This window comes from Magnolia sinica, chromosome 6 (genome assembly GCF_029962835.1).
Source record: "Magnolia sinica isolate HGM2019 chromosome 6, MsV1, whole genome shotgun sequence".
NCBI lineage: Eukaryota > Viridiplantae > Streptophyta > Magnoliopsida > Magnoliales > Magnoliaceae > Magnolia > Magnolia sinica.
Window position 1 is genome coordinate 71,334,436 of NC_080578.1, and position 13,411 is coordinate 71,347,846.

Here is a 13,411-nt window from a genome sequence, read left to right on the forward strand (position 1 = left end):
ACATGGTGACCATAACTAACTAAGATCATCACTATCGGACTTTCGACGCGTGGTCCAGGTCCGATCTAAAGTTTCTAAAAATTCCCAAGGGCAACTGGATTTAGCGTTGAATCCCAGATTTCAGAGTAACATAGCGTTAACTATTCTACAGGTTTTGAGTCATGCAAATCAAATTTAAAGTGATTGATGCTAATTTCACAAGCAATCGAGTTTAACGCTAATTAACCCATAATTAACTTCTAAGGAAAATAGAGATAGTACTCGGGTCTTAGCGCGAAATTTTTCAGGTGGGCCCCACGTCCCAAACAGATGGATGGAATGTATCAAACACATACATTACGATAGGGTCCACCATTCTTAAATGGATAAACGGCTAGGATGTAAGGTACATACATCAAGGTGGGTCCCATCCCACACATGCAGCACGTGTGGGGTGGGCCCCACACGTGCCAAATGGGTGGATAGTCTGGATTAATATACATGGGGTGGGTCCCACGTAGCTTACTGATGTCATTACATCAGCTAAATAGCTGGTGTGAGTTACACTAGCCAATCATCTTCCATATTATGTGGGTCCCACGTGTGGCCCACCACATGCAATATAATATTCTATTATTTATTTATTTATTTTATTATTTATTATGTTATTATTATTTTTTTAATCAATACTAACGTCTAAGCCCTGGACAACCTAGATGCAATTACATATAGGTGGTTTTCCACCACCGGATGATGAATGGCGTGGATAATATCATGCATCAAGGTGGGCCACTAGATGGGAAAGAGAGATAGTTAGATAAATAGCGCCACTATGGGCCCTCCCTTCCATGCATTACAACATACATCAAGTGGGTACCATTACATGTGGGCCCACCAATCAAAATCAATGGTGGAGATCCCATCTCCACCAAAATGCAAGGTCTAGATAACCTTTTCATACTAGGAAATAAACATCATGATGGGGTCCATGGAGAATGGCCCCATCATGGGATGATCATATGAATTATGGTGGGCCATTGGCCACACCTAGAGTCCAAAGTAAGATCCATACCATCGATCGATAGGCCCCACTTGGCCCATCATCAAAACATAAATCTATGCCTATAAAAACACCCACCATTGGATCTTCTTGGTCCGATGGAATGCCAAACTCCTTGGCTCTCTCTTTAATGAAAGATGATGAAGTATGAATGACTAGGATGGGAGATTGGGTGGTAGGGAGTGGGCCTCACATAGCTTATTTTCTCTCCTTAGTTGCTTGGAAATGGTGGAGAATAAGATGGGATGGAGTGAAATGAGAGAGGAATGATGTGTGTAAGAAGGATGGGATGAGGGGGATGGGTAGTGTAAGAGAGGGATGGGTGTGCGTAAGAGAGAGTTGACTTATGAGGGGTGAGGTGGCATGGGGTATGGATTTCTTGTCTTTGTTGGTAAGAAAGGGATGAGAGAGGCATAGGTTGTGTACTTGACTAGTACTTAATTGATTGATGTGATGGGTTGTAGGGATTCTCTTACAATTCATAACACACGACATTTCTTCGAAATATACGCGGTCTCATAACTCCTGGCTTAGGTATCACAACGGTGCATAAGACGCGCGTTGGAACCGCGATGACGATACGGTCGCAATGGTACAAGTTTCGAGTTGAGCCAACTCAGATATATGGGATGCGACTCAAGGTCGCGCGCAAATGCCGATTACAGGTCGCAGGTTGTCGAAATTTGACAGGGAGGATCACGGAAGTCTACAGAACGGTACAGACTAAGATACAGGCCTTACACCCTTAATTGTTTCACCCCAAAATGATTCCTTCTTTTAAGCCTATTATACATGCCTCATACTCGGCTATGTTATTCGTGTACCCGAAGAATAGCCTTCTCAAAATAAAGATGGGGATGCCATCTGGAGAGTAGAGGATTGCCCCTATTTTGCTTCCTTTAGCGTTAGCTACACCATCGAAGTATAAGGTCCATTCATCTTACTTTGGTCCTTCTTCTCCATCAAGGAATAAGATATCCTCATCAGGGAAGAAGGTCTTTAGTGGCTGATAGTGAGGCAGGGAGTGTGTTGCGAGATGGTCAGCCAAAGCTTGCCCCTTGATTGCTTTTTGAGTGACATGGGTCATGTCAAACTTGAAAAGTAACAATTGCTATTTTGCGATAGTTAGAGCCAGTTTCTCAAACAGGCACTTCAGTGGATCCATTCGTGTAAGTAGGAGGATTAGATAAGTGATCATGTATTGGCGAAGGCATTGGGTGGCCCATACGAGGGCAAGGTATCTTTTCGATTATCAAGAACTGGGACTTATAATCAATGAATTGACGGTTGAGATAGTAAATCGCTTGCTCCTTTCTTCCTGTGTCGTCATGCTGGCTAAGGATACACCTGATGACGTCCACAGTGACCGAGATATGGAGTAGCAGGCACCATCTGGGCACTGACGGGACTATCACTGGTGGGTTTAGCAAATATTTCTTGATTCTATCGAAGGCTTCTTGACAATCTTCATTCCATTCTTTTAGTGTGTTCTTAAGGAGCAGCTTGAATATAGGCTCACATATGGGCGTAAGCTGAGTAATGAAGCGACTGATATATTTGACTCTACCTAAGAAACCCCGAATTTCTTTCTCAGTTTTTTGAGGTGACATCTTCAGGATTACTTTTGTCTTTGATTCATCAACTCGAATGCCAACCTCGCTGACATTGAAACTGAGAAACTTACCACTGGTTGTCCCGAAGATACAACTTTTACAGATTAAGGTGGAGCTTAAACTTTTTCAATCGGTAGAAGAGTTTTTTGAGGTCCTTGAAATTCCCTTCAATGCTTCGGGACTTGACGATCATATCATCCACGTAGACTTCTAGCTCTTTGTTCATCATGTCGTGGAATAGTGTCGTCATGGCTAGCCGATATGTTGTTCCGGCATTTTTCAACCCGAATGGCATGACTCGGTAGGAAAAGGTTCCCCATGGCGTTATGAATTATGTCTTTTCACGGTCTTCTGCAGCCATTTTGATTTGGTTGTAGCCAGAGAAACCGTCCATGAAAGAGAAGATTTTGTATAATGTCGTGTTATTAACTAGAATGTCGATGTGGGGTAGCGAAAAATCATCCTTCGGACTAGCTTTATTGAGGTCGGGGAAGTCGATGCACATCCGAACCTTACCGTCTTTCTTAGGAATAGGAACGATGTTGGCGAGCCATTCTGGATAGTTGGATACTACCACGAAACTGGCGTTGTATTACTTGATTACTTCTTCCCGTATTTTCAGGATCCACTCTGGTTTTATTCTCCTTGACTTCTGCTTGACCGGCTTGATTTCGGGCTTCGCGGGTAGATGAAGTACCACCGGATCTTCATCGAGTCTAGGCATATTTTTGTAGGAGAAGGCAAAGTTTGATAACCGTGGTTTTAAAAACTCGATCATTCTTTTCTTGTTGCTCAGAGATAAGGATTTTCCAACGCATACTTCCTGAGGATTCTTAGGGGTTCCGAGATTGACAACCTTGAAATCGTCAGGTGCAACGTTAGCTTTTGAATCAAACTTATTGAGGAGATCCTTAAGTTCAGGAGTCGAATTAGCATTTCCCTTATCCTTGACCTCTTCTAAACCCATGAGTTCGAAGTCTAACTCTATGTTAAAGTCATATATGTCAACTTTAGCTTTACGCAGCTCGTCAGATGACTCTCGCACTTTATTGCTTGTGGTTTTTGAAAAGTTTTCTGATTTTTTGGTATTTTGAAATTTTTTTGATGTTTTTGGTTTTTGTAAATTTTCTTCTGTTTTTGGGTTCTGTGGATTTTCTATTTTTTAAGGTTTTTTTTGGGTTTTTTCTATTATTTTTGGTTTTTGAGGATTTTCTATTATTTTTTATTTTTGAAGGTTTTTCAGATTTTTTGGTCTTTTAATTTTATCAAACACCGAGCAAGCAGGCGTTTTGAACTAGTGTCTATCCTGGTCTTGCCCGGGGTGCAAATATCTATTTACAAGGACATTTTTTTTCCAAATGGGCACTCTGATAAGATTAGCCATCCAATTCAAACGTAATGGGGATGGTGAACCAGTTGGAGCTCTGCGCTCTCTCCCCTCGAGGGGCAAGGTTTTAAGATGTAATGGGCTGATTTTCTTTATTGTGCCCAATCATCATGATGTAGCGAGGGCTAGGTTCTGACTTGGCATCAGATTCATCAGACCTTCCTTCATCCCCTGTGTCATAGAACTCTTCAGATTGTTGTAGCTTTGGTGAGATTATTGTTGTGGTTCAATCAAGAGAGGGTAGCTCATGCCCCTTGCCCAGTTGTTTCTTAGGCAACTCAATGAGGGTGAGACTATTGTCATGACCTATTGGGTTGAAATTTAGATTTTGACTTGCATGGATGACTCCGGCACTAACAAATTGGATTGGTGTGAAATGGGAGGGATGGCTCATCTCTTAGTCCTTCTATCTCCTTTGGTTCTTCTAATGAATGAGACTCATATCCCAGTCCCACCTTTCCTACTCTTTCTTGAACCTCAGTTACCTTGGCGGTATATTGGTGTTCATGGTGGTAGTTCAGGATTTGATGCTCGATTGGAGTGAAAATATAGTTTGATTTTAAGGGACATATTGCTGGGACGTGATCCACTGCTTCAAATTGAAAACTATAATATGGTTTGTCTTTGTCTGGCTTCCATGCATCAATAATTGGGATGTTAGGCTCCCTGTGAACATTTTTTCCAATGGGAAAAAGTGGTTTAGGATCTGCCAGAATGCAGATCACCTTATTCCCATAAATGTACTTGACCCTCTGGTGGAGAGTTGACGGTACGACCCCAACTTTGTGAAGCCAAGGTCGACCAAGGAGAAGATTGAATGATGAAGGGATGTCCAACACCTGAAAAGAGATGGTGGATGAAAGCACTACTACCCAGGACATTGGTATATACCGATGAAGACCGCGCACTCAAATCCTATCTATCGAGGACTTACGATCTCTGTCATCACTAACTAATGCTTTAAAGCTTGATCTAAAACCACTATCAAATGAGCTTATGTATACTTAGGTGAAAATGAAACTTATCCTGTGGTGATCTCTTCATTGTGCTCCAAGAAACAATCTATTGTTTCTCGCTCTAGTGCCGAAGCTGAGTATAGATCCTTAGCCGTTGCTACCGCTGACGTTGCTTGGATTGTTCAACTACTCCGTGATCTATGTCTTCAAATGCCTTCCCCTCTGAAAATATTATGTGACAACAAGATTGCTATTTTTATGGCGGTCAATCCTGTCACTCGGCCTCGATCTAAATATATTGTGATTGACTACCATTTTGTTCGTGAACCGATCGCAAATGGTTCCTTAAAAGTCGCATTTATTCCCTCACGTCCCCTGCTTGCCGATTCTTTTACCAAGGGAGTCACCAAGCCTCAGTTCCTACTTTTCCGTAACAAGCTTCACGTGATTCCTTCTGCCACGCTCAGCTTGAAGGGGGGTGATAAGGAAGAATCCTCTTCCGATTTTTTCCTTGATCTTAGATGATTTGTTATCTTATATATATCTTTCCTTTGCGAGTTTATAGGATAATCTCAACTTTATATATTTCATTTATTTCTTTTCTATTATATAGGATCTTCCAATTGTACATACATTCTATATAATGAAAATCGATCACCTCAATATTCATTGAGGATTCTAGCCACTCTATCCACGAGTCTGTGAACCTCTATACAATATATTCACAAAGTGATACTGACATGGATGAAGGGAAAGACATAAGTTAGCTTGATACCAAACTTCTATGCCTTGGGAAGTTTTCAATGGTAGAGGTTCAATCCCCACAACTCTGGTATGGTTGACTTAAACTTAACTTGGATATATTAAATTTTAATTCATGCCCTAAAATGATAGGAAAAAAAAATAGATAAATGGTGTCGATATAATACATACATTATGGTGGGACATACACAGGAGATGATGTGACCCTTAGAACACAGCATCATTATGGTGGGACATACATTATGTGTTTGTGCACACATTTTTGCCCTGCCCCAAACTAGGCAGGTCCAAAAGGCTTAAGTAGATTATACAGAAAAAAGTGGGGATTGAAGGCCTACATCCTTAAAGTTCATGGGGCCATGGAAGTTTTGAATTAAACTGATACTTATCTTCTCATCATCCAAGTTTGTGTAATCTTATAAATAGGGTAGATGACAAATAAACATTATGGTAAGCCCTAAAAAGGTTTCAACGATCAGCATCATTATCTCCACTACTTCCCATGGAGTGGTCTCTTGAGCTTGAGATCTGCCTTATTCCTCTGCTCACACATTAAAACGCCACTTGAGCTTTAGATCTGCCCTACTATTGGGCTCATGCTTTAAAATCATGGAACAAATAAACAGATGGTCTGGATAAAACAAATACATCATTATGGGCTCACGGAGTTTTGCCCAATATGCACAAAGTCATTGGTGTGTTCTACTTCTACACTATCTAATCCAAGTATAAGAAGACAAGGTGGCATGGGTTATAGTAAAGCAAAGGAGTTGTCAGCTCAGGTGGTCCCCACCATAATCTTTATTGAAATCCACCCCGACCACATAGTGCATCACACCATTTTAGGGCCAGGGATGAAATATGAACCCCATCCATGATTCAAATGGTCCACACGATTGGTACCAGTGTGCAGTAAATACTCACCCTCTAAACTATTTCTCTTGATGCAGCCCACATGAATTATGTATGGGCATGATTTTTGGCCCCACGCCTAAATTTTGGTGTAACATCTAATGCTAAGAGTGGATTTTATAAAAACACCATGGTGGGCCTTGAAAAAATCAAAGGTGGACGTCTCTTTCCCAACTATTTCCTTTGATGTGGCCCACATAAATCACAAATCAACCTTATTTTTTTGACCTGGACCTAAAGTGTGATTACACATGTACATCACAGTGAGCCCCATCAAAAGTGAAGGATGGGCTTCCATAAAATTTCTTTTATCAGACAGTTGCAAGAAGACGCCACCCTTAATCTTTTTAATGCCCATATTGATTGAAATCCACTCCCCCCTTATATGTATAATCCCACTTGACGCCCATGGCAAAAAATAGGCTAGATTTATGTGAGTCACACTAAAGTAAAAAATAATAATAATAATAACTGGAGGAGAGATATCCACCCTTGAATTTTATAAAGCCCCTTATGATGATTATATAAAATTCACAACAGTTAGATTTCAAAACAAAATTTAGAGATAGGGCTTAAAAATCAGGCCCACACCTGATTCAAGTGGTTAACATTAAGGGAAATGAGCATTGCCCTTAACACTATTTTCAACCGTGTAGTCCACCTGAATCACGAATAGGGCTGCCTTTTGGGCCTTGGTTCTAACATATAGTAACCCGTCTGGTACATTTCACATAAACATTACCGTGGACCCACACGAACCGCGGATCACTCGTTAAGAATTGTATCTGTACAAACCCCAACAGGTGGGCGAAGCTAACGGGCTGTTGTATATTGTCCAAGCCCGAATGAATAATAAGCTAGTTTGAATTTTAAACGCAAGTTCAATCCTCAGCCCTGATACTTTAGTCCAGCCCAGCCCAAGGCAGGCCAGCCCGGTCCAGTCCAGCACCTTTGTATTTGCACAGAGTTAAATATGGACACATATTTCCTGTGAAATGAGGCTAATAGAGATGGCAGCATGACATCCACTTCGTCCATTAGTTGCGCCAGCTCATATTAGGGAGTTAGCCTAAATCAAGTGGATTCAAAACTCATGTGGCCACACCATAAGCAATGGTGGGGATCGAATGCTCATCATTCAAATGTTTATATGTTCACGAGGGAAAATCTAACTACCAGCTTGATCCCATGACTTCAGCAAGCCTCAACGAATTTTTCAACCATTGACACTTGGTACCCACTGTTTCTGTGTTGTGGCCTATTTGAGCTTTAGATCCATAGTTTTTTTTTTTGGAATAATGTCCTAAGATGATATGACAAAACTAATGAAATTGATGTAAAACATGCATCGGGTGGGACCCACTGTGCTTAAGCACCAAAGGCTCCCATTACAGGTTACCAGATATTGACATCCTTTGCTATTACTCAGAAATTCCGATTTAAACTATCCAATTTATGTCCATAGTTATATTTTATTATTTGACTTTGGGAATGGCGGACATTTATTGTACAGTTAAAAAAAAGGAAAAGATCCAATGGTCCTATTTTAGTAGGCCGGTTTCCTAGAATTAAAGGTTAGGATTAATCAACCAATATGATATTGGGATTGGAAATTTAATTTGATTAAAGGTTAGGATTAATCAAATTAAGTCTCCTTAATTTGAGGTAATGTGTACAGAATTGTCTCCACCTCATTAGGTAAGCTGGTAGAGAGTGTAGTGCGTGTGAGTGATCCAGGTTCAATCCCTGGTAGTGTCACCTTTCATATACTACATTTTTTTTTTCTTCCTTGGAAGCTGACACTACATACTACACACCACACTCTTTTTTCCCTGCAAGGTGACACTATAGTTTACCAAACTAGGTAACATCTGTTTTTTTTTCCCCTGAAAGGTGACGCTACCAGGGATCGAACCCTGGATCACTCCACACAATACAGTCTCTACCAGCTCATCTTATGAGCGAGAGACAATTCCACGATTTGCCAGGTAACATCTCGTAAATGGTTCATTTAAAATTCATCATCCAACATTCCCATCTCTTACCGCTGTAAATTATTATTCAGATGTACAATTGACGTAGATTGTTGTTAGTTAATTAATTTGCACTAAAGTAATATTTCCAATTCATTAAAAAAAAGTGACATGTTTAAAGTTGGACTAAAGCCACTTTATTTAGAAAGAATAACCGTAGTAAATTGTGATTGTGTTCATTTTAAGTTGGTCCGGAAACAATAATAATCACTATGTTTTTTCCAAGTAGAAATGTTAGTTTTATCAATATTATAAAAAATATTGATATCATTAAACTTGACCTTTGATGTCATCAAGCAGGCTTCAATCTCAACGAAGTCAGCTCGATGTTATCAATTATTTCCAAATTTCCTCAATTGGTTGTTGAATATATGTGTCATTTGTTGATGACATTGAGGTGTATTCGATGACATCGAAGGTCAAGTTCGATGCCATTTACGCTGGTTCGATGCAATCGACATTTTCTAGAATTCCATATGATGTTCTGGATAGTTTTGGCTGTTGTTTGATGCCATCAAAGTGGCTTCGATGTCATCAAAGGTTAAGTGTCGATAACAAAAAACTGTTTCGCGCAGAAATTCACAGATCCGCTGGATCTGCAAAATTTGTTTCCAATCTCGTTTGGGATTCTTCCAATGCTATTTTGTGAATGCAGCCCCCATGAGGTGGACTGGCCTATTTTTGAGTGAGATCACATCCGTCATGTGGCCCACTTGGTGAATGGTCCCCACGTGCAGATGCGCTTCTCCAATTGGCGTTCCTCTTGCTGAAGAGCCTGATGGACCATATATTGTATCTTTATCTGAGGCTTCATTCGCATCTCCACCATACATGTGGAGAAATCTATGACCAGGAGAACTGTTGATTTTGTGAGCCACTATGTAGAAACCTGTAGCCCAAAAGTCATGATAGTTTAACAAAATCCTAGCTGTCCAATCACTGGCCTTCAATCACCAGGAAAGGGACTCAACCAAAAAGATGGGGATCAGCTAGATGAGTTGTCATTTTATGTGGTCCAAATTCTCCGTACCTGAATTCTGGTAAGAATTTCAGTGGGGCCAAACTAGACCCACACATGATCAAAAAAGCCGAAAGAAATCCATTGTATAGCCTGTAGATTCAACCCATTGAGAACCGTCCATTTTACAAGCGCTTGCTCAAATGGTTGTGATCATCCAATCCAGGTGACACTGGGGCCCCATGCAGCGCACAGTATAACCTTCGAATTCAAGGTCCACCATGATCATATGTGGCCCACATGAGATTCAACACTAAATGTTCTTCATAGAGAAAGCTCTTCTTGTGGAACCTCAGTACAGAAGATCATTCGGAACTTCCACGAATCCTTGATGGGCCAAACCAAGGAACTTATGCTGAAAGCTGAAAGAATGATAGGAACCATTAATAATATGCAAAGCGGGATGTGAACCAATAGGAATTTTTTTCAGTGGTTCATCCACAGTGATTATTCGACTATAGACCATTCAAAAAAGTGCCTAGAGGATGGACAGTTCCATGCATCGAAAAACCGTCTTTACATGTAGTGGGGCAACAGATGCAGGTGATTCTTGAGCTGCAACATACTGAGAATATCTCAGTTTCAGTTTGCACAATTGGATCCCATGGTTCACTTACCCAGACCATTCCAGTTGGCCCCCAACATGGTTGAATCAAGGCCCATAAATCTCCAGGACTAAACAATCCTAAGCTTTTCAATTTCTGGCTAACAATAGATGGTCGAGCATATGATGCCACCCACACCTGAAATTAAAATAATAATAATAATTAGAAAAAAAAAAAAAAAAGAAGCCCAAGAGTTTAAGCCAGGATCTTCCAAGCCAAGATATTTTTTGGGCACTTTCCACCCATAGGGTGGCTCTGACATCAATGGTCCAGATGATGGCCAGCACCGTTCCATGCCTGTGAAAATATCCTTGGTAAGCTTTGCTAAGCCTACACATGTACAAGTCAGCTAATGCACACACCACCGCAAATGCCAACATGGCAGTCAGGTGCTGTATCCAATCCATCCATTGGAAGGGCACCACTAAGTAATTCCAATTACAGGTTGCCAAACCCAAGTGAAGATTCCAATTACAGGTCAAACACAAGATTCTAAATCACTTTGATTCCAGAGTAATTGCGATTTGGATTCTCTATATTCCAAATACAAGCTGCCAAACGAACCCTCTTTCCTACATCGTGAGGTCCACATGATGGATGGCTCAAATATTTCACTTGTGTGCCACACTAGCATGTGGTGGCGTGTGCATTAGCTGATTTATGCACTGCTGTGGGCTTAGCATAGCTCTCCTTGGGTTTCAGAAAAAAATAATACATGCATTGGGTATCGTTTGTCATATACCAATGCTAAAAAGCCTATAAACTATTTTAAATTATACAACAAGTTCACTAAGCCCCACCATATAGCACCTCTAAACATGTGCCAACTCCTAATCTTACAGGTGAAGGAACATCCGAGTCATGCATTGGGCATGTCCCACCGTCAAGATGACCAGATAAAGAAAAAAGGGCAGTCCATTCATCAGATACACTACTTCCATCATTTCCTTACATGTATCACCTACCTGAAAAATGGACCTGTCTGACTTTGGGCATGGTCATCCACATGGCAGGTCCACCTGATGGATGAATGGCTCAAAATGTCCCACAAGCATCATGTCGGCGGAGTGGCTTCATGAGCATGTTCACGTGGAGAGGTGGCATCCTGTTGACCTTGAGAGTTAGGAAAGCCGCATTAGAGAAATAAGGAAGATTCACATACCTCCCATAAACATTTAACACCTAGTCAAGCTGCTTTGTCCAGTCAAAAAGGTCCCACTCTCACGCAAAGCTCGCAACAGCTTGCTTTTGGGTCTCCACCGACTCATGCTTGCGGTGACGATACGTGTCTTCCTCTGGCAGCTGTAACATGCCTCTTATGACGTTAAGACCAAGGTTGCTTTTGAATTGCGTTTCATCGTCAATCACGGGAACAAAGCCCTTATTTAAACCAAATTCCGCATGAAAATAAGGGAAGTCCTCGGGAATGGAAGCTTGCAATCCCTTCTGGCTTGTGTCAATAAGCTTCTTTGCATTGTGCTGGCTCCACTCCTCTTCCGCTTTAATCAATTGCCTGGGGATCCAGGCTTTTTTAGATATGTTGAATATAAGGCAAGAAAAAGAATAAATAAATAAATAAAGAACGAAGTAGAGGAGTCCATGCAAGCTCAGCGACATCAGCAGAATAGCCTTTTCGCAAAAAAGAGAAGGAAAAGAGAAGTTCGGAACTAAGCCTTGTTGAACATGCAAACAAAAACAGATCCACATGCATGCGACATGCAGACTGATATTAGTCCTTAGATGTCATACACAAGGATCAATACTATTTAGGTACTTTCCCAAAATACCATGAGACTTTCAACATTGTGAATAATGGAAGAAAATCAAAATAATCCTGAAAGAAAACACATGAAGTGTTTCGAACAGCCGGTTCCAGCCAAAGCAGACCAGAATAAGGAGTAAGGACGGGTGTGTTTAGGTACTTGTCATCATCGCCGTTGTCATCTTGGTTATGTTTGTTTAGGTACTTGTAATGGTACAACACATTTTGGCTGAAACATAAAGGAATTGATACACGATCTTGTTTCTCAAGTCTCAGACTAAGCCTCTTTCTTATTACAATAACTAATTATTTAGCACTGAATAGGGGATTCAGTTCATGAAATTTGCAGAGGCCACACGTGAATAAGGTGGCGCCCCCTACATGCAACCATGTACCAGCATGACAGACAGGTGCAGGACCCAAGCCATCCATCAGTTGGGTCTCACCGCATGGATATCCTGGCCTAAAAATCATGCTGTTCCATTATCACATTGGCTGCAATATTTGAAACAGGCGACGGCTTGAAAATAATAATAATAATAATAATAAGCCCAAGTTTAGCTGTCCATCTGTTTCATAAACTGTGGCTAACCTGTAATGTGGACTGACCATTTTTTTTTTGCCAAGGCAGCTACATAGAGAGGCCCACCTAATGGATGGTTTGATCTCATATAACATGCCGTGCTGCCACATGTAACAGGCTGATGACTTCAAAAAGCTTGCCCAAAACTGTGGCCAACCTGTAAAGAGGATCATCCATCTGTGAATTGTGGCAGACCTGTAAAGTGGACTGTCCATTTGTTTTGAAAATTGTGGCCAACCTGTAAATAGTGTTCGAAATATCGGTATCGCACAATGTATCGCACCCTTAGGATACAGATACGTATCGGTTATCGCATGGAATATATCGTTTGCATCGCATAGTTTATCGCACTTTTTGGGAAACATGGGGAAACATTGGGAAAATGGTTGAATTTTTTAATGGAACTTTGGGGATTGTTAAAAAGGCCCTTAATACACTTTTAAATCATAACATCTCAAAAAAAAGATGCACATAATAAATTTCCTTTGTATAGGGTCATAAGCTATGCGATGCTTAACTGAACTAATGTAACTATATTTAAATTGAATGCATGATATTTATAAATATATCATAGTCATGTATGAAAACACAACCAATTCATTGAAAAGGAAAAGAAGAACTGAATAAGTAAAATTTGATAAATATACATATAAATGATGGAGACTAGTTGTGGTCTAGACCCACATAGAGTTGTGCGGTGGCTCGTAATCATCATCTCCATCTCGACAGGGCTGGGCATAG

General features: G+C 40.7%; 1 pseudogene; it reads right to left on the bottom strand.

Annotated features, from left to right (window-relative positions):
• Positions 1-11,492: 11,492 nt before the first annotated feature.
• LOC131249646 (uncharacterized) overlaps positions 11,493-13,411 on the bottom strand; it is a 46,661-nt pseudogene continuing 44,742 nt past the window's right edge.